Source organism: Aythya ferina (genome assembly GCF_964211825.1).
Source record: "Aythya ferina genome assembly, chromosome: 1".
Classification (NCBI taxonomy): Eukaryota; Metazoa; Chordata; class Aves; order Anseriformes; family Anatidae; genus Aythya; species Aythya ferina.
This window is the reverse complement of record NC_140296.1, coordinates 143,655,212-143,674,647: the sequence shown is the minus strand read 5'-3', so window position 1 is coordinate 143,674,647 and position 19,436 is coordinate 143,655,212. Positions and strand designations below refer to the sequence as shown.

Genomic DNA, 19,436 nt, shown 5'->3' with positions numbered 1-19,436 from the left:
AAACTTATTTACAAGAACACCCCAGAATTAATTTTAAACAAATGTGCTTGTTATCCAGAGTTAATGTGCATTTGTGTAGCAGTTTGTGTTTGTTAATCTCAGACTTGCAAAGTCCACTCTTCATGTGAATGGTTTGCGTGCAAACGAACATAACTGATGTTTGGTGTAGATGAGATCATTATGGATCGTCCCAATACAATTTCCAAAAATGTCAGAACAGTGAAGATAGTGATCTTGTGTTCCTGCACCAGAGCTTGGACCAGTCTTCTGTGTGTGGAATTCACAAAGCAGACAGTTTGTACCAAAACTTCACAGAACGAGAGATTAATCCTGCGTGAAACTGTGAGCCTGATATTTTTATCAGCGGAATATTTCCATCACGGTGAGTTCCTACAGTAGCCTGTTCATTAGATTGTGCTGTTTGGTTATGCTTGCCCTTCTCTATACAGGGCACTTTTGCAATTTCTCCACAGTATCTCTGAGAGCAGTGGTTAGTGGTGCATAATCGTCATGGAGAGGCTGAGTTAGTGTAGTTTGCCCAAAGTCATAGCAGTGTGTTGCAGCTGGCAAGAGAGAGAAACATTCTGGTTCTGTAAAAGTGCCTGGGAGTTTTACCATTGGCTCTTATGGAGGCAGGATTTCACCCAAGGCATTTGCTAGGTCCTAGTGTTTGTACCACGGTTAATACCTTCTGGAGAAGCTCTGTCAGAACATACTTCATTTATGAAATAGCTTAGTACCAGTGAGCTCGAGTGAGCTGCAGTTTTAACCTGTCTAGCAGTGGCATTGTTTCATCGTATCTTGTGTGGGTTTCTTGGTGTCATGAGCTCTCCTGCAGAAAAACGGTTCTCAGCTGGGTGATGAATGACATGCTGATTGCCAGTTCCTCTTGAGGCTTTGAGGGGAACCTAATCACGTGGGAGTAGAACTTCAGGTGACCTGTGGTATCATCTATACCACCTCTCAGGCTGTTGGGAAGCTTGTGGCCTCTCTGCAGGTATTAACAAACACGCGGCATTAGCTGTGAAGGTGTAGGCTGTGATTGCCACTTCTAGCAGACTCTGAAAGAGTGTATTTTTCACTGAAGTAAATACATGGCTCTCCTGCCTCCTCCTGCCCTCTGACCGCGTCGATCTTTTAGATGAAGTTGAATTCTTAAGCTGAATACTAATTCCAAATCCTTTAAAATGGTAATTTCTTTTAGTTAGTCCCCAGTAAGGATGAAAGTTGATCGATGTTTGCTTTCTCTTGGTATCAGGTATGTTAAATGCATAATTTAAACAATTTAATTACTTTTTTTGATTAAATTGATGGGACTTTAACCATTCCCATGCAGTTTCCGACTGAATTTATGCTTTTTCTGGAAGAGTTCAAGCTACGTGGATTTGTGTGCACATCAGAAAAAGCCTCTATAATAGTCGTACAAATGAAATTCAGAATAAAAAATGCAGTCTGGGAAGGTCATATCAGTATATGAATAATGGTTGTTTTCTTTATTATTGAAGTTCCTGGCCTTTTATCTCTCAGCACCTTGTAGAACAGAGCATGCAGCAGCAACAACTATAAGGATGCCTGCAGCTTCCAAGTCTCCCTGCTCAGTTAATTATAAATAATCCATACAGCCCTTTTTAGTACAACATGCCTCGCACCTGACTCTGCCTCAAGAGGTTGTGCAGAGTGCAGGAGTGGGGCTAAATGGCTGTGTAAACGTAGGCATCTGACCACAGCTGTGGGGCTGACATCTGCACCTCAGTAGCAGCTGTGGCTGTGTTCTGGAAGGGCTTTGTGGGTGTGGAGAAGGCAAACCCTGTCTTATGTTTTCCTCCTGCCGTAAGTGTGTTTCTGGAGGGCGCAGGGGGTTGAACGAAACCGCACCATAATGTGTCTGACTGTGCACTGATCGGAAGCAGCTATCATTTCTATGTGCAGACCACTCAAATCTGAGATTAAACAGCTACATGGAGTCTGGTTCTTCAGTACAGCACGGACCGTGATTGCTGAATTTTGCCAAACAAGAATCAATGCAGTTAGGGTAAGCAGCATGATTAGGTTAATCTGTACGATTGTTTTGAAGAAAGACTGATGGGATCTGCCTTCATCATTGTGAGGGGAAAAAACAAACAGGCTAGCCAAGAGAGAGTCCATGCCCAAGAAGCCCCCCAGACACTGATTTCACTGGAAAAGCAAGCATGGAAATTGCCCCAAGGAAGAGTCGCTACTTGTGACATTCAATTACAGAATATTTATCCGTAGCTTCATTGATCAAAAGGATTGCTGATTTCATACAGGTAAGTGTCCAGGAAGACAAAGGTAAAGAGATTGCCACTGTGCTCCTCTTTAAGTATGGCTGGTTTCAGAACCCAGGGGTGTTTGAGCCACCTGGCTGGAGGAACCAAAGGACGTTTCTGGTTGCCAAAGGCTGTTCTCTCCAGAAGGAGTTCTGCAGTCTCAGGCTGCCTCAGTTTTTGTGGTTTCTTCCTCCTGACTGTTGCAAGGACATATCTGATTGTTTAATGGGATTTTCTATTAATGAATGATTGATATTCTTCAAATAAAACACGCATACTGAAAAACCACTGCCACTGCACAACTGAAGCAGCGTCTGCTTGTGGTTGCAAATCATGCCTTGCTCCCCCTTACAGAGGGATGGGGGAGAGTGCTTGTATTTATCTCCTGTCTGCTCTGGCTAGACTTTGTTACCCCCTCACTTTTCTATCCGTCGTGTAGCTGTAGGATACAGTGGTTTTCCGGGACATGAGGATCTTGCCTTGGATCTTCAGCTTCTGCTTCTTGTAAACAAAGAAATATTCCCACTCAGCTGTGATTCTGGATCCCTCCTCTCACATGCATTCACATGCACAACCTCCTCTCACGTGCACACCTCTTCCCCCTCTCACATGTGCTGCTCTTAGGGGTGCCTGTGGTGTGTGACTGGGAAGTACTGAATTAGGAAGAACTGCGGAAATGAAGGCAGATTTGTTGCCAATAGTTATTGCCACAGAGCATAGATTATTAATCACTCAATTCTCTTACTAATGTGCTTCTATACACTATTGTGTCAAGTGTTTTTATGCAGATCTTGAGCAAGTGTTTCAGTGCCTGATTACTGAATTGGGGCCTGATTGAATGAAATTCTGTAACTATCGCAGGTTGGGGAAGATAGAAAAACCATGAGGCAAACAGATCCTAGCTTAACAATGGCAGGAAAAATAGAATTGTTTTGTTTATAAACGCCAAGTAGTTTATAGCTCAATATTCGTGCTCTGCTCCTGATTTTGGAGAAAGAAAAAAATAATTATTTCATTTTGCATACGGGAAGGGAGTTGCAGTTGACTTTTACCTCCATATTTTACTTTTTGCCAGTACTGCTGCAGGAAAAAAAAAAAAAAAAGCACCAGCTACTTAAACATAATGTCAAAGGACATACGCTAGTTTATTTTGCTGCCATTTTTGTGGCTTTCATCCAAGGTCACTTGTATTATGGAGGCCTGAGTCCAAGATTTATTCTGCTGCAGGAGATTGCCTAACAGGACACTAACAGTTTGTAATTTAATGAATTTCCAAAGCCCTGTGAAAGCACTGGAAAGCATTTCATCCTTTCCTGAATGGTTCCTTTTTCACAATGTAAGAAAATAGTATTGTGCAAAATTACTCTTTTTTTTATACTGTTCCATTTTTGGTTAAAGACAAATAGGGGAAGAAACAAAACAAACCCCTGTGGATATGATCTTTAAAGATACAAAGAGGTGTCCACTAGTATGTTTAGCCCTAAGGAAGAGATAAGGGGGGAATCAAAAAGCACACCACCTTTTTCAGGCACTGAATTTAGGTTAGAAAGCTTATCTTGTTAAGCTTTTGTAAGACAGGAGGGAACAGAGGTGTGCTTCTAAGGCATCAGCTGCTCTGAATCACCCTTGGGGAAAACCTACTTTCTTCTCTTTTTGTAAGGAAAATGAATGGGAAATGAACCATTCAGGTCAGGTGGGTGAGTGTGCTAATATGAATATACCTCTGGTAACCACCAGAAGCATATTTGGAGGGGAAAAAGAAACAGGAGGGCTATAACCAACTATGTAAAAAATAAAAGCTTCTACTTTCTGTTTGCTGATTGTGTGCAAGTGTACAGTCAATTTTGCTGATGCTTGTATATGAGAGAGATTCTGAAACATGGGAGTAATTTGATGCATATGCTTTGTCTTGCTACAGTAAATTACAGCCTTTCCTTGCCCAGGAGCTGAGCAGTAGTTTTTCTTATGTTTTACAGTGTGATACATTGCCTTAATTGCACCATCTTTTGTAGCATTTTTGTTGCATTTTATTTTTGTCTTTTCATTGTGGATGCTCCAACACAACTAAAAGATACTACAGCATTCAGGAAACTTGTCAAGCTGCATTCAGGTCAGCAGTGCATCAGTGAGTGCAGTGAAAAATAATCTATGAACATCGAAGTTTTAGGACCTTGAAAAAAAGGCAGCCAGGAGGAACAGCTTGGAAATCTGCTGAGCAGAAGCACCCAAAGGTAGGTAAGGTTCTGATTAGGGATGAAGGAACGTGACGAGCCCCTGGACATGTGTTGCCCAGATCCTGATCTTTCCCTTGACGGTTTGCCAATCATTTAGTATTAGGGGAAAATCTGAAAGAAGGGAAATGTAACCCATGAGGGGAGTATGTTACAGAGCTGGAGTTTCTGTAAATTTCTCTTAATATTCCAGCTTGAAAACTTAGAACAACAGAACATACTGGGTTGGTAGGGAGCTCGGGAGGTCTCTAGTCAACCTTCAGCCCAAAGCAGGGTCAGCTCTGATTGCTCAGAATTTTATCAAGTCAGTCTTGCTGCTCCTTCTGTAGGCTGAGCAGGGCTAGCAGCAGCAGAGTAGCTTGGGTGGGCTGTGTGTGCAGAGATATTAAGAGGGGAGCTCTCTGTCTTGTTCAAAATGTCTTAATAGCAATAATCCTGATTGAGGTGGCTCTGCTTCAGGCAGTCAGAGGATAATTAGGCATTGCATTTGAAAGGAAATGAGCAGAAAAAGCAATAAGCATTAGGCATGAGTCCCACTACCGTGCAATTTTGAACTCTGGAAACTACAGCTTGCTTGAAGTACCATTCATTTCAATTGTGAGTGTATGTCACTTCCTCAGAGCAGTCCAAAAGCTGAAGCACGAACTGAAGAGGCCTGTGTTATGTCCAGAAGTGGTCTGTTAGAAATGCTGGTGTCTGGGAGGTAACAGCCAGAGAGATTGTGAATGGGAGAATCAGATAGCAGAATGTCACACCAGTGATTATTCTTAGGTCTCCATGGCTGTGTTTTTGTTCATCTGAGCAGATTGCTAAGGGTTGCTTCTCTGCAGACTTCAGGTCAATACTAGTATATACATGTATTACTGACTTCTGATGAGTTACTCCTGGTGGGGAGGAGGTATAAAAGGAGAAACTATGTGAGAAGTCAGCAGCGTCCCTTTGGATTGCAAAGTTTTAGCAGGTGCCAGGTGGGTTCTGCTTGCTGAAAGAAGTAAGTTGCTCAGTATTCACAAAAGAATAAAGCGAGGAGGAGCAGCTCAATGACAAGGAATGGGATCTAAGCTCAAGGGGCTTAGAGGAATGGAGGTTTCAAGGAGGTGGGTTGTGACTCCCATCTTCTTAACCTTTTCCAGGGTGGCAAAGTGTACTGGTGAAGGAGAAAAGGCTAGATAGGGACATAGTGGCTTTCAAAGGTTCAGAAAAGCACTTGCAGTCATTTACTTCGTGTTACTGCAGGGGAAAGTAGAGGCACACTTGTGACCTGGAAAGTGCTTGCTCAAGCCTAGGGTAGAGAGATGTAGCCAAGACAACGGTGTCTTCAAGTCTGAAGCTCTGCCATCAAGCTTTGACTTCTTTGCAATGATACAACAATGGTAGGTGCAAATGTCTTATGGGTGTATTGTAAAAACAGGCAGGAGAGATGAGTCTGTGGGAAGGGCTGAGATTAAAACAGAACTGAGGTAGAGGGGGCACACAGGCACGCACAAGTTTAGGGAGAAGAGCTGTTAATACAGACTCCGTGTTTTTTTTTCCTTCTGTAACTCTTTCCTAGATTCCTACTCTAATTTGTGAGGGAAACATTTTTCCTCTGGTACTAAACCCAGGTGGCTACCAGAGAGCCAAAGCCCTCCACGTTGAGGTACAGCTCTGCCAAAACCCACACGAGTTCAGTGGCTTCTCTTCACACGAGGCTTCTGCCTGCAGATCTTTCTTAGAGGGACACATGTTGGGGCACTGCTGTGACACCCGTGGTCTTAGCACCATGCTAGCCCCCTGCCGGCTGGGATGAGGGCAGGGAGCAGGGTGGGACCAGGCCCGGCCTGGCACTTGGCAACCCCATGGTGAAAACATGGCAGGGTTCTGGCCTCCCCTCAGCTCCTGCAGCGGGGCGGGAATCGCGGCTTCTCTGCAGGCTTCCTGCTTGGTCTCGAAAGGGTTGGCTGTTCTGTGATCTTTCTTTGTCTGCAATCGCTGTCATTTCCCAAATAGCATGGCTTCGTGGCCTGCTGGAACCCAGAGATTTCCACAATCACATAACTTTGGGTATCTCCAGCCAGGCCCGAGGCTGCCTTTCCTATTTCCCTGCAGAAAGCTGCTATTACTGAAATGACTACACACTAAGCTGAGCACGGTAGGGAGTTCTCAGGAAGGTCATACTTCTGAAAATGACTGTGTTACACTGAAAGAGGGAGCAACTGCGTCCGTACCATCCCAGCACATTAACGAACGGAGTTGTAAAACCTGAATCCTTAAAATCCTGACTGAACTGATACAGCTCAGCTTCTGCATGCTCTTGATTACAATACTTGATTACTTAGAACTGCTTACAGTAGCTAAAAATATCTGATATATTCAAGCTATCAACGACACATCCAGAATATAATACTGGATGCCACCCACTGGCTTGAAATATTTTTTCACCACGTGCCTGACTTGTTAGAGCAGCCAGAAGGCAGGGAGAGAGACAGTCAGGGGTGACATTGAAAGAAAGGCTCCCTTACTGCTTATCTAACTTGTGGGAGCGGTTTGTGGTTCAGAGGTTTGTAGTACTAAAAGCTGTTTGCAGAGTGTCATTATTTAAATTGTTGCAATCTCTCTCAGGGTGTTAGAGAGCTGCTTCAAGTCCAGCACTTCCTAGGGAAGCTGATAGCAAAAGGCATTTCTGTAGGTTTTATTGCATACTTGTGACATTGTGTTTTGGTCAACAGCAACGTTCAGATTCATGAGACAATTTTACTGAGCTGAGCCTTACCATTATATGAATGACTGACATTCAGATATCTAACATTTTTAGAATGAAAATAGATTTTCCAGTTGTTTAAGTATTCATGGGTTACTTCCGACAGAGTATGTACGCCAGTCAAATTTAAAGAAGAAATCTCAATACTCACCATCAACTTGGTTCTGTAGGCCAAACAAGCATCTAAGGAAGCAGTATTTCAGAGGAAAAAATCCTAGGTCTCTACACACGATTTCTGATGCTGTAACCTCCATCAAGCACTCTTCTTGGCAGTTTGGCAGTTTTCTGAAAGCCCTTATTAGCAGTCTAGTACCCTCTGCCTTGCTCCTACCTTTATCTTGCACTTGGCCTTGTTCATATTTAACTCAGGGAATGATGGAATATCTTTATTCAATGCCTTGGTGCTATCGATGCTCAAGAGTTTTACTTCTATCTATGTCATTGCCTTCACTTGTGGGAAAGATATTAAATTCATCCATAACAAGCTTGCTTTTAGTATAAGGGGTTGTCCTTAAAATTACCAGCATGTTACATTTCCACGTTATTCATTAGAATTCATATGATTCAAGTAATGGCTGTAGAAGGGGCCAACTCATCTTGCCCGTGCCAGACAAAACTAATTTCTGCAACTGATGCATCATCATCTGGTCGTTGCCGCAGGACTACATTCAGTGCATAAGAAGTGTCACCTGTGGAGAAAATGCTCCAAAAGTGGAGTGCAACCATTTATAAACCTGCAGCAAAAGACCAAAAATGCTCCCAGTTACATGCCAGAGGTCATGCCTTGGGATTTCTATCATGTACGATTTCTCATTCCATGGTCTTCAGGAATGACATACATGTAACTTTTAATTTGCTTTTATAGTGAGCATTTTTAGGAAGATCAGGTCAGGCAGAGCTCAGCTAGCTATCAAGTCCCCATCTGTGGAGGTACTTAAGAGATGTGGCACTGGGGGACATGGTTTGTTGATGAGACTCAGTAGGTCAGGTTGGTGGTTGGACTTAATGATCTTGAAGGTCTTTTCCAAGCTAGATGATTCCATGATTTTCATTCTGTATGTCACCAGTTTTTTGATTTGTCATTCCCAGAAGGATAGATTTTTGGTTAGGTCACTTTGCATGAACCAATGGATGACACATAGGCTTACCTTTCCTCATCTTTGCAGTATTCAAAGCTTAATTGATGATAGTTGGAGAAAGATGCCAGATACCTTCAGATACCATAGCATTTAAATCCAGGTGAGAAATTATCTTGTCACACCAGAATATTTCTTCCAAGCAGAAGAGAGCTTCATTATAGCAGAGCAATGTCTGTTATGTCCCTGCTATAAATGGCTTGTTTTCTGACCTGATTATCTATTTGGAGAATCTGGACTTGGAGCACACCCAATTGCTCTGCAAAGTACCTCAGTGTAATGCTTCTTTTCCAGAAACATTCATCTCCTAGTCTCCCTGGTCTGTGGTGTGACTAGACCCCAGGGAATCAATGAATGGGCTCTTCTTCCTCGTAAAACAGCAAATTGCCAGATCTTGTACTAGCAATGGGAGCTTGATGGAGCCCTCCCTGTGCCCCACTGTCATACAGAGTTGTGAGGAGCACCGGTAAATTTATCAGTGGCTTCTGCTGCCCAACAGAATCCCACCCTAAGACCATGGGGCAACTATTCTGTTTTTGGAGCATGCATCTAGGTAATGCATCTCTGTGATCAGAGAGGCAATGGAGCAGCTGTGGCACTGCTTGCATTTCAGCCTAATGAATGAGGACAAGGCCCCAGGCAGTCTACTCTTGCTGGCCCTGCTTTGAGCAGGAAGTTGAACGAGGTGACCTGCAGAGGTCTCTTTCCATCTAAATCATTCCACAACTCTAATGCAGCTGCCTGAGCATATAGCCAGAATCAGGGGTGGTTTAAACAGCCACTGCTGAAGCCATTGCTGCTGCAGCTGCTCTTGGGCAGAGGCTTGCCTCCTTCATTTCTGCTGAGAAGTGTGGAGGCACGGGGAGATGCAGCTTCTGGGACTGCCCCATGGTTTGGGCTGCTCTGCAGTCTGAATGCTGCAGTGTGTGGCAGTCCCGATGTGCTTCTGCCTTCGTGCATCCCACACTTGATTCTCCTCCTGTCACCATGGATGTAGCAGGATGTCTACCTTTTAGCAACACTTGCACCAAAGAATCCAGAGCCAGACAGAGTGTCCCTTTGGGCAGCTCCAGTGCTTTGTAAAAGTCTCAGGAACCTCCAGGTGTGAAAACTTGAGGCTTTCAGCCACCCCACCTGGCAATCCTCTGCTCTTCCCTGTGAGCTATTCACCGTGTTTCTCGCAGGGTAGCTGGTTGCACCAGCCAGTGCCAATTTATTCTGTGGGCAGTGCTGATCTTTTCTGGAATGCAGATTTCACAAGCCCCTCTCTACCGCTTCCAAACAAGATAAATCACACAAGACTTTCACCTTTATCTTTATTTTCTACAAATTGATTTTTTTTCAGTGCTGTGTGCCGTGAAAGCTCCTTGTAAACAGGCGCTCACTGAAAGAACGGGTTCCTTTGAGCTGTGTGTAAACCAAGTTTGAGCCCAAATCGTGACATTTATAGAGGCAGGTGGCTTGTTGAATATTATGCTTAACTGCAAACCATGATACTAAATGTCAGTCTAGGAATGCTATAAATCCAATCTAAAAAGTGCTCAGATTGTTTTATATGTCAGCATGCTAGCCCAAAGCGCCACACATAAGAAAAGAATAAACAGTGTGGGTGGCATAATTGTTACTTTTTGTTTTTTATATCCCAAACATAGGTTTTTAGCAATCAGGACCTCATAAATTTTACCTCAATGCTTGTCAGAGTTGCTTTGGTTTTCAGCAGAGGGCTTTGAACTCTGCTGGCCCTCCTCCAGAGCTATGATCTTGCCTGCACTGATGTCTGCGGTTCTGGGAGTCTAGTGAAATGCTCCTTACAGAAAGCGTAGCTTCTGTCAGTGAAAGGCAGAACCTGACAGGTAGGAATAGGCCTTGTTGCCCTTTTAGCTGGGACTTTTTTTGCTAATCACCGGCCTTGTTGCCCTTTTAGCTGGGACTTTTTTTGCTAATCACCCTCTCCTTTGTGCTCGATCCTTGCCATAAGCTGTGGCTGTCCTACAGTTCAGCCCAGCAGGCTCAGCTTTTTGCAGCCTGTGCTTCTCCCCTGCTCGTTTCCTCTGCAAGTTCCCTGCCTGACTGGCATTTGAAGATCCTGCTTGCTCTAGGAAGAGCCCCTTTGCAGCAGGATCTGCGTGAACAGTGGCGCCAGATTTCAAGCCTGTTTGCTTCAGGTGCCCTTCCCGACATGCAGATAAGGCTCTGCAAAGCTTGCCACTGTAACTGCTGGAGACAGAGTGCTGCAGGGCATGCAGCGGGCAGGACCTCTTTCAAGGGAGGTGGGTTAGAAAGTGTTTTGATTTCAAATGACTTGCTTGTTTGTTTTGCCACCCTTCTAGCTTTGATTTCTTTTCTTTTAGCCTCCCTGGTATTGTTCAGCAGCCAAAGCCTTTCGCTCAGTGTCTCCTGTAGGCTGGGACCCAATAGATCCTCAACATTGGCTCAAAAGATGACTGCTGCAGCATGACTTCTGCCTTCCTCCAGCACCTTATCGCTGTTCTCACCGCAGGACTCGGTCCAGGATTCGCTTCCTGCACCCGAGGAGCAGGAACAGAGCACCCAGCCGTTCCTCAGGCACCTTGGGCTGGGCTGTGAGTGCCAGCCAGCGAACATTTGCTGCCCTCATGGGCTCTGCTGCCAGCAGCGTGTGTGCCAGGCTGGCATTTGGGCAACATGTGCTGTGGGTGGCTGTTAAGCCTCCCTGAGCCATCACCCACTGCTGGCTGCTGCTCTGAGCCAGGGGCAGCCTGGCCAGGGAAGCTTCTGCTTCCCTCACAGCAAGCCAGCACCTTTCCTTGGGTTTTTGGGAAACGTTTTTCTTCTTGATGAAGCACAACACATGCAATGCTTGTTTGGGATGTGGGGAAATGCAGGGTTGTTCGCATAACCCTAAGTGGACTTGTTCTGAAATCTTCTTATCTCCTTTTGTGGAGAGATCTTGATAAGTCTTTCCCTTAACTGTAGCAGACCCACTGCAGGGATGAATGTCCTCTTTAAAGAGGAAGAAAAATTATGGGAGGAATTATGTAGTACTGCAGGTTTCCAGTGTGGTGAATTTTTAAGGTACTCAATTTACACCAGTATAACTCTCCAAAAATGATCTAAAAAAATCACCTCTGAAGCCCAGACTTTGCCTATCTCTCAAGTACAAAGATCAACTCTTTGTGAAATGTTCGTGTTAAACCTAGCTGCAATTTGGCAGGAGTTTAGGGAGAAGGAAATGGTCTGGAAAGATGATCGTGATTTAAGAAGCTGTTCTCAAACAAAGCAGCCTCATTCTTTTATTTCTATTTATCTAGCCTGTCGTGCAGACAGCATTTTTTTGTTGTTGTTGCTATCAAAACATATTTATTTCGATCTTTCTTTTATGTGACAGAAACCTTGTCAGCCAGTTCCTGACTTAAAAGCGCTTGATTCTGCAACCTTAATATTCTCCTACCATAGTTTTGTTTATATTTTCCTACACTTGATCTTAGGAGCAAATTTAAAAAAAAAAAAAAAAAAAAAGGGCAGATTTCCCACCATATGGAACCATATGTACCCTCACAGGGGTCAGCAAAATGGCTGAGCTATTTAGATTGAGCTATTTAGACTGAGATTTAGCAGAGACCTCCACTTGAGCTAAGAGCGTGCGGCGAAAGCGCAGAGGAGCTCTTCGCAACGGCAGGGTGGTCTGCAGCCCGCAGCTGGCAGTGGCCGCTGTGCCTGCTCAGCAGAGAGTCTGCAGAGTTGCACGAAATGGCAAAGTAAGTGCAAGCTAAAGGTGGAATGCTCTGTTCTAAGAGCATAGGGTGTGCCGCAGGAGAGGTGCCATCTGCACGTGGTGGCATGGTGCTCTTCTGTTGTGTGCCACAGCGATCCTCAGCACCGAAGATGAGCAATTACAGAAAACCTTGCTTCATCCTTGACCTTGTTCTAGAGTAATGTGGGTTGTTGGAGCTTCTAGCTCCAAGGATCTAGCTCACCCTACATTTCTCTTTTTCTGTGTTACCTAAAGACCATTGACGCATGAAGAAAAGCACATCATTCTGCAATATCTTCTGTATTTCCTTAGGGGTAAGCATCTGAAACGAATATAGCAAAGCAAACACAACGGTAAGGATTTTTTTTTTTTTTTTTGGCAGTGTTAACCAGTGCATTGTCAGCAGCTGTTTGTAAAAAGCAAAATTAAAAATTAAAACAAAAACTCACTCTAAGCTAAGGCAGCTGTCTCGTTCCCTCTTTCTGTCCTCTCCGAAAGCTTGCTGCTGACCCATGGTGCTATCTCTATGACCCTCCAAAGTCAGCCAGCCTCAGTAAGCTGAAGCCAGTGAAGCGGCAGGTGTTGCAAGCACAATGTGGTTGTGTGGCAGAAGACTTAAGCATCGATCAGCTCCTTGCAAATGGCTTTATAAGAACCCACTGCGGGTTTGCTACGTGCCTTGTTTAAGCACAGAGGTCTCCCACTGCAAAAGAACATGCCGGCGTTAGCAAGTGTGGGTAACTCAGAGCTCAGCGCAAAGCAAAGTGGAGTATGAACTGCTGGGTTAGGCTTGTTGTAACCATTTCTGGGTTACAACATCCGATTTCCTTTCAGCATTTCAAATCCTTGCTTCAAAGCTTCAGGACCTTCTAAATAAGGCAGTCGGAGCCTTTCTTAATATTGGTGAAACACTGTGGTTTCCCCCAAATTTATCCTAAAAGCGCCTGTTGTCCGCTGGGACAGACATTGCCTGTTGCTTTGGGGCTACACGCCTGCACCGCATCTGCTGGAACTGTCTGAAAACACTTAGCCTGAGGCAAGCACATTAGAAGGAAAATTTCTGCCCAAACATCAAATGTTTGGCAGTTAGGAGCAACTGAAATCAGGGCCTTATAAAAGGAAATGCGAAGCAAATTTAACTGCTGTCATCTGTGCCAGGTGTCTGCCTGTACTAACATTTCTGGGTGGGTATACAAGTAATATGTGCATGTTCATGATATATCCTTTCTCTTTAGGAACCAGCTTTAGTCTGGTAAAACTCATTAAAGTCTATGGAATTACAAGGCCATAAATCTAATATAACACTGGCAAATCAGGCCCTATAGATGTGCTCTGTGTGTGGTATCAATCTATTTGCAGTGTATATATAAATAAGATTTGTGGTGAAATGAGAAAAACAAGCTGCTTGTACATCATCGAGGAATGAGCTCTATGTTGTGCTTAATATTTTCCAGAGACAAATGTGGTGACAGACTTATCAGAAACACTGGCTGAAATGAAGCTGCTGATCCAAACATCCTCATCGCCCTTTATCCTAAAGCCAAAGCAAAAATGAGACATCCCAGTGGGTGTGGGCCATGGTAACATTACTTTTTATCATTATTATTATTATATTCAGATGTTGGTTGTGTTTACAATTACAGTACTGGCAGACAGACTCTATTAGAACTGCCAAAGCTGATCATCTAGCCCCAAATCTGATCATATTACTGAGAACACAGTCTGGGATTTTACAGGGGCTCGAGACAAATTGACTCTTTCTTCCTCGCCAGCTCATCTTGCCGTATCTATTTCAGAGCGAGGCACAACATCTATTTTATTGGGCCTCCGACTCTTGCTTGGATCCTTCTGGGTGGCTGTCAGGCAGAGACCAAGCAAGGTTGGTGGCTTTCTGTTTGGGGAGGGAACAGGTAGCCTTGCAGATTTGGCGGAGGAGTGAGTTCAGGTTCTCCACGTCTGAAAGACAAACAAAGGCTTTCTTCTGCATTTTGGCACCCTTTTTGCAACAAAAGACATTGTGGAGGAGGGGAAATGGCTGATGAGCCAATATATGTCATTTTGCTGTGATTAGGCTAATTTTTATTTATTTTTTCTTTGTCCTGGGGATAACAAGCCAACAGTACTTGCATGGTGTACGTTGCACCCAAGGGATAAAGCGAGCATAGGAGCTGAACAAGGACAAAAGATACCCTTCAGGCAGGTCTAGCAGCGGGTACTTCAGTGAATTTCTATGACACAGACTCTGTTCCCTGGGTTTAATGGCTCACCGGATGGAAATGAAGAAATGAGCAGATTAGCTTCCCCTCTGGAGAGAAGGAGGGAGGCTCTTTGAAAAGCAAAGGAGGCATTCAGATTATTTGCGAGCGGAGCCATGGAAGCAGGAACCCCAAGGAAGTGGCCATGTGCAAAAGGATTATTATCAGGCAATGTCCTGGGGTAAGCAGCAGAGCAAAGCTATTTGAGCTTAGATCTGACTCCAGCAGAAGGACTGTTTTCTACCGTAGGAACGAGTCCCTGCAGCTGAATTTAAAGCAGCAGACTTTTAAAGAACAGCACGGAACTTCCAGCTCCTGCTTATTAGATCTCAGAGCTGGGAGCTCACTGGGTGTTGTAATGGCAGCTTCCTCCTGTGCCACAAAACAGGGAGGTTGCAAAAGGACCCACGTTACCTAGCAAGGACATAGCAAGGATGGTGGAATCCATGGGTCCAGCCCTAGTTCAGGGAAAGGGTTTTCCCATATCACAGCTGACCCTGCCGAGCACTTGGTCACTGAAGTGGTTTGTGGCAGCATCTCCTTTCCCCACTGCTGGCAAGAGCTGTTCCAAGCGAAGTTCCTCTAAGAGAGTTTGTTTTGATGAGGCTGAAATGTATGTTTATGTTTTTTTCTTGGCGGAAACTGCTTGCAGACGTCCCGGGGTTGCAAGGATAATGAAATTCCTTTTCAGTGTCAAAGCTATTCCCTCGCTCTGCATTGTGCAGAGCTGTTGGCATAAGGAACCTTGGAGAAGGGATGTGGCCTGAGGCTCAGCAGGGAATGGTTTCAGGAGCAGGCAGCCAAGAGCAGCAGCTTCTCCCAGTGGTGAGGTGCCATAGGAGGCAGAAATCTGCTGAATCCTGAAGTCAGTGGGAGACAGAGGTCGGGAATCTGCTTCTTGCAGAGCCACAATCTGCCTTGGTTGAGTGAAAAGGTCTTCTGACCTCGAGCTCGTGGGTTTTCCTGGATGCCTGAGCACCCTAGCGGGTCCTCCCTGCCAAGTCTGGAGGCAAGGTTACCCAGTGGAGCTGACACACTTCTGCCACTCCTCATAGCAGCGAGATGGTGGATCCCAAATGCCCGCTCTGCTTTGAACTTGGGAAATCTAGATTTTGAATCTGGCAGCTCAGCATTCATGGGAGAGAGAAGGGGAAGAAAGGAAGGTGGCCCAGAGCTGTTGCCCATCTTGGCGCTGAGCTGAGAGGTGGTGGTTCCTGAGCCAGCCTCTGCTACTCCTCAGCCTGCAGGCTCTGGGCAGGAGCCATGGCTGAGTTACTGCAGTTCTTCCCAGGTGGGGAGTCTCTCCCCCAGCTCTGCAACCTCAGAGAGAGAGAGGAAAAAAACAGAAAGGCTAGTGTGGAGTTGTGGTGCACATGTCCAGGTTTAAGGACTGGCTGGGCGCGCATTTACCAGGCTAAGAAGTAGAGCTGTTCCTCTAACTAGTTTGTATTATTTCTCCGTGTCCTTTGCTTTTTGAAATAGCTGCTTTTCATACTACCAAGCACTCCTTTCCATGCTTTGCCTCCTTTCTCTCTCTTCCTCCCTCTCCTAACTGTGTAGTTACTGTCCTTGGCTTACTCCCTTTCCTATCAGTTGCTTACCCCATGCTGTCAGTGAACTGAACAACCTCTTCCTGCAGAGCAGTGGCCTTCACGAGGAAGTCAAAATCCCACCATCCCCACCACTCAGCACTGAGGTGCTCAGAGCTGCCCAGGAAGGGGTTGATTTTCTGCACTGGGCTTTAAGCACATGATAGATTTCTGAGCCCTTTGGGTTTGGGAGGTACCTCTGAGGTCCCTTTGTCTGATTTATTGTTTCCTTGTTTGTTTATACTCCCCAAATTCACTTTTTAGCACCTCTCTGGGGAGGCTGTAGGTAAGTAGGAAACATGTTCAGCATGTTTCATGAAACATGAAACAGTGATAGCAGGAGTCTCCATCCTTTGTACAGGCTGCCAACCCTCTCTTTCAGGTAGACAAGTCCTCACAGTTGCTATTCTGCCATCTGGGTCTGACCATTGGAAACTGCCCCATGTCTCCCTTTGAGCTGGTAAGTTTCTCCAAATTTTCTTTGGATTTTTCTAAGCATGCACTTGACTCTTTCTAATGGATTCAAGAATTGATTCCATTGATTTACTGCGTGGTGTTTCAACATGCCGTGATAGATGATCCAAACGGGCCAGATGAAACCACTGCTGTGTGGGAAGAGCGAAAACAGGAAGTGGAAGGTGCAGATATTGCTGTCAGCACAGTTCTTGGAGAGGAACCATTTCCCCTGTCACTCTGAGCAATGAACATTTAGGCTTTGCATGGCTAAGACCACAGCATTATCTTCCATTTAATTCTTGCTTGTTGTTACTTAGCTGTTGTCTTTATTTGAATGACTAAGCAGCTCTGGAGACAAAATGTAGCATTTATTAGCAGCTCTCAAAAAGGAAATAGAGCTTTTTTTTTTTCTCCCTCCTGTGGACAAATGCCTATGTAGAGGAGCAGTGAAGCTCAGCTTAGATGTTATTTTAAGCAACTCATTTTTGCTGCCTGACCTATATGACTGAGTTAAGGTCACAGGAAAGTGCATCTTTTTTCCCCAGATTAGATGATGTGCTTCATGCTTTGGGCTGATGTTAACAATTTTGATTTCTGGGAGTGGAGATAGAGATAAAAAGGCACCTTAATTCTACTACCCCTTGCTAAATCTTCTCAGAGGAATTCTGTAAGCTCCTTCTGTAAACTGCATCATCCTTTGGTTTCGTCTTCAAAAGTAAGGGCATCAACCACCCCGTGAAGGACAGCAACACGGGGTGTTTTTACATCTCGTAAAAGGATGAATGCAGCATAGCTGTCAGTCCTGCTGCATTCTCAGTTTATACAGTGCCATTAAGCTGACTATCATATCGCCCATGATGCTGCTTGCAGTTATTTTATACATTGGGTGTAGTTGATATGCTAGTGGGCCAGGCTGCCATCATTCAGGGGGCTGTGAACAAGCTGGAGAAATCAGATGACAGAAGCATCATGAAGTTCAAGAAGGCAAAAGCAAAGCCCTCCACCTGTGAAACAGTGACCTCACACAACAGTACAAACTGGGGACTGGCTAGCTAGAAATCATCTTTATATAAAAGGACCTGGAGGTCCTGGTGGACATCAAGCTGAACATGAGTCAAGAATGTGCCATCACAACGAGAGCTGACACCTGGCTGTATTAGTAGCAGTACAACCAGCAAGTTGCTTTCATATTGCTTTCTAACCATAAATTGCCATTTGCTTCCCCAATCTCCCTCACTACATTGACTTTGCTTCCTGTCCCTGGAAAAGCAGGCCTGGCTGGGGTATGGCTGAGAGGATCAGAAAGAGGAGAAAAGGCAGGGGGCTGTAGAGCTGCTTATCTCAGCCGCGGCTCATCCTTTGTGTAACACGGAAAGGTCACGCTCACGCCTACTGCACGGGGGCCTCCTTCAGACCCTGCCCGGCAGCTGCGAATGGATGTAAAAGAAAAAAGAAACAAAACCCGAAGCTAATAATGCAAGGAAGAGGAACGTAGCCGTGACGTCTTTTTCCACTGAGAACATGTAAGTTTGCCAGATCCATGCTGCCCTTTTCCCCTAGCAGATAATCCACAGGGAAACCGAGGCTTTGCTGTGGCTCTCACTGACGGGGCTGGGGCTGGCGCTCCTGGCATCCGTCTTTGTGGTGCTGCAATGGCTGTAAGCTTCCCTTTTTCCTGCACTTTGCCTCAAGAATAAGGCAGCTTGTCACTAGGAGACAAAAGACATAGTGGAGAAGATGACAACTTTTGTCACTTCAGCTTCCCTCGTAATGGTCTGTGAGTTTTCCTGGAGGAAGGCAGGCAACTTGGGGGTCCTGAGGGCAAAGCTTCACAAGGCCCCCCACGCTGATGGTGTGCTCCGCTACCCTTCTGCAGGACAAGGACACTGGTTTTGTACCAACACAGCACTACAATGCTGTATGTTAGCTCACTTGATTGCTTGCTGTAGTCAGAGTATGCTTTTTCTAATAAATAGAAAAGAAAAAAAGGAGTTCATTTTCTCTGTTCCCCAAACTCAGATATTGCCTCTTTCAACAAAGTCATTTTTACATAATAGGAAATGCCGAGATGTTATTTCTCCTTCATCTGATAGAACACATTTTGACTTTGTATTAATGTGGAGCAGCAGCTGCATTTTCAATACAAGTGGTACCTACGTGATGTTACCCATGATCGTATGATACCTCGCCACCTCTCCGTGGAGCCCATCCTCAATCTCAAGTGTTTTCCTGTTACCTGGTAAGGCCTGAGGATAATCCCACCTCATGGGAACACCTTCTAGGGAAACCTGCTCTGGCCACCTGCTTGTTTCTGGGGCCTGCCTTGGGAGAGCAGCTTGCAGCTAAGCTGGAGAAGGGCAGAGGCAGCCTCCACCTCCTGATGTCCCTGAAATGCCTGCCACCAATTTGCAGTCCTGAGCTGTATATTTTAACTGGGTCACTGAGTGAGAACCATTTGAATTCCTCATGCTCTGCATCTTTCAAGGAACCGCAGTTTAAGGCTTCATTTTAATGTTAATTTTCCCACTTACATGTTCAAAGCTGAGCTTGGAGTTGTGCAAAAAGAGGCATATCTCAGTCTATTCTGAATCTGAAATGAACAAATATATATGAATAAATGTTTTATACCCACACTATATTATAACCTCATACATTAGTGCTTTTTACAGCATGCTTTTGAGGAGGTGAAAGACAAGGGGCTCTCCCTTTTAAACATGACCCTGTTAAAAAAAAAGTTATTAAGAAGTTTCCTGAAGGAGCACAAAACAAGATTCTGCTTCATGCGTCCCTGTCTTGGAAATGCTTTTTTAAACCAAGGAAAAGACTCGATGTTCACACTGTTTTAGCAGACCCAGATCCTGTCCAGCTTCTCAGTTCACTTATGTCTCCTTTGTCATTTAGGTTTTTTCCATTAAGCCAAAATGTGGCTCCTGAGGTCAGCCTTGTTATCTCTAGGCACTAGGATTGACAGGATCTATATTAAAATTAAGCGAAAGCTGGTGATGGAG

At 44.9% G+C, this 19,436-nt stretch overlaps 1 long non-coding RNA gene across 1 annotated transcript; it reads left to right on the top strand.

Annotated features, from left to right (window-relative positions):
* Window positions 1-5,419: 5,419 nt before the first annotated feature.
* On the top strand, window positions 5,420-18,927 carry LOC311440922. The gene is made up of 5 exons (XR_014695651.1): window positions 5,420-5,487; window positions 13,583-13,708; window positions 13,925-14,011; window positions 16,359-16,432; window positions 17,299-18,927. It is a non-coding gene; the product is annotated as an uncharacterized lncRNA (long non-coding RNA).
* The last annotated feature ends 509 nt before the right edge of the window (window positions 18,928-19,436 follow it).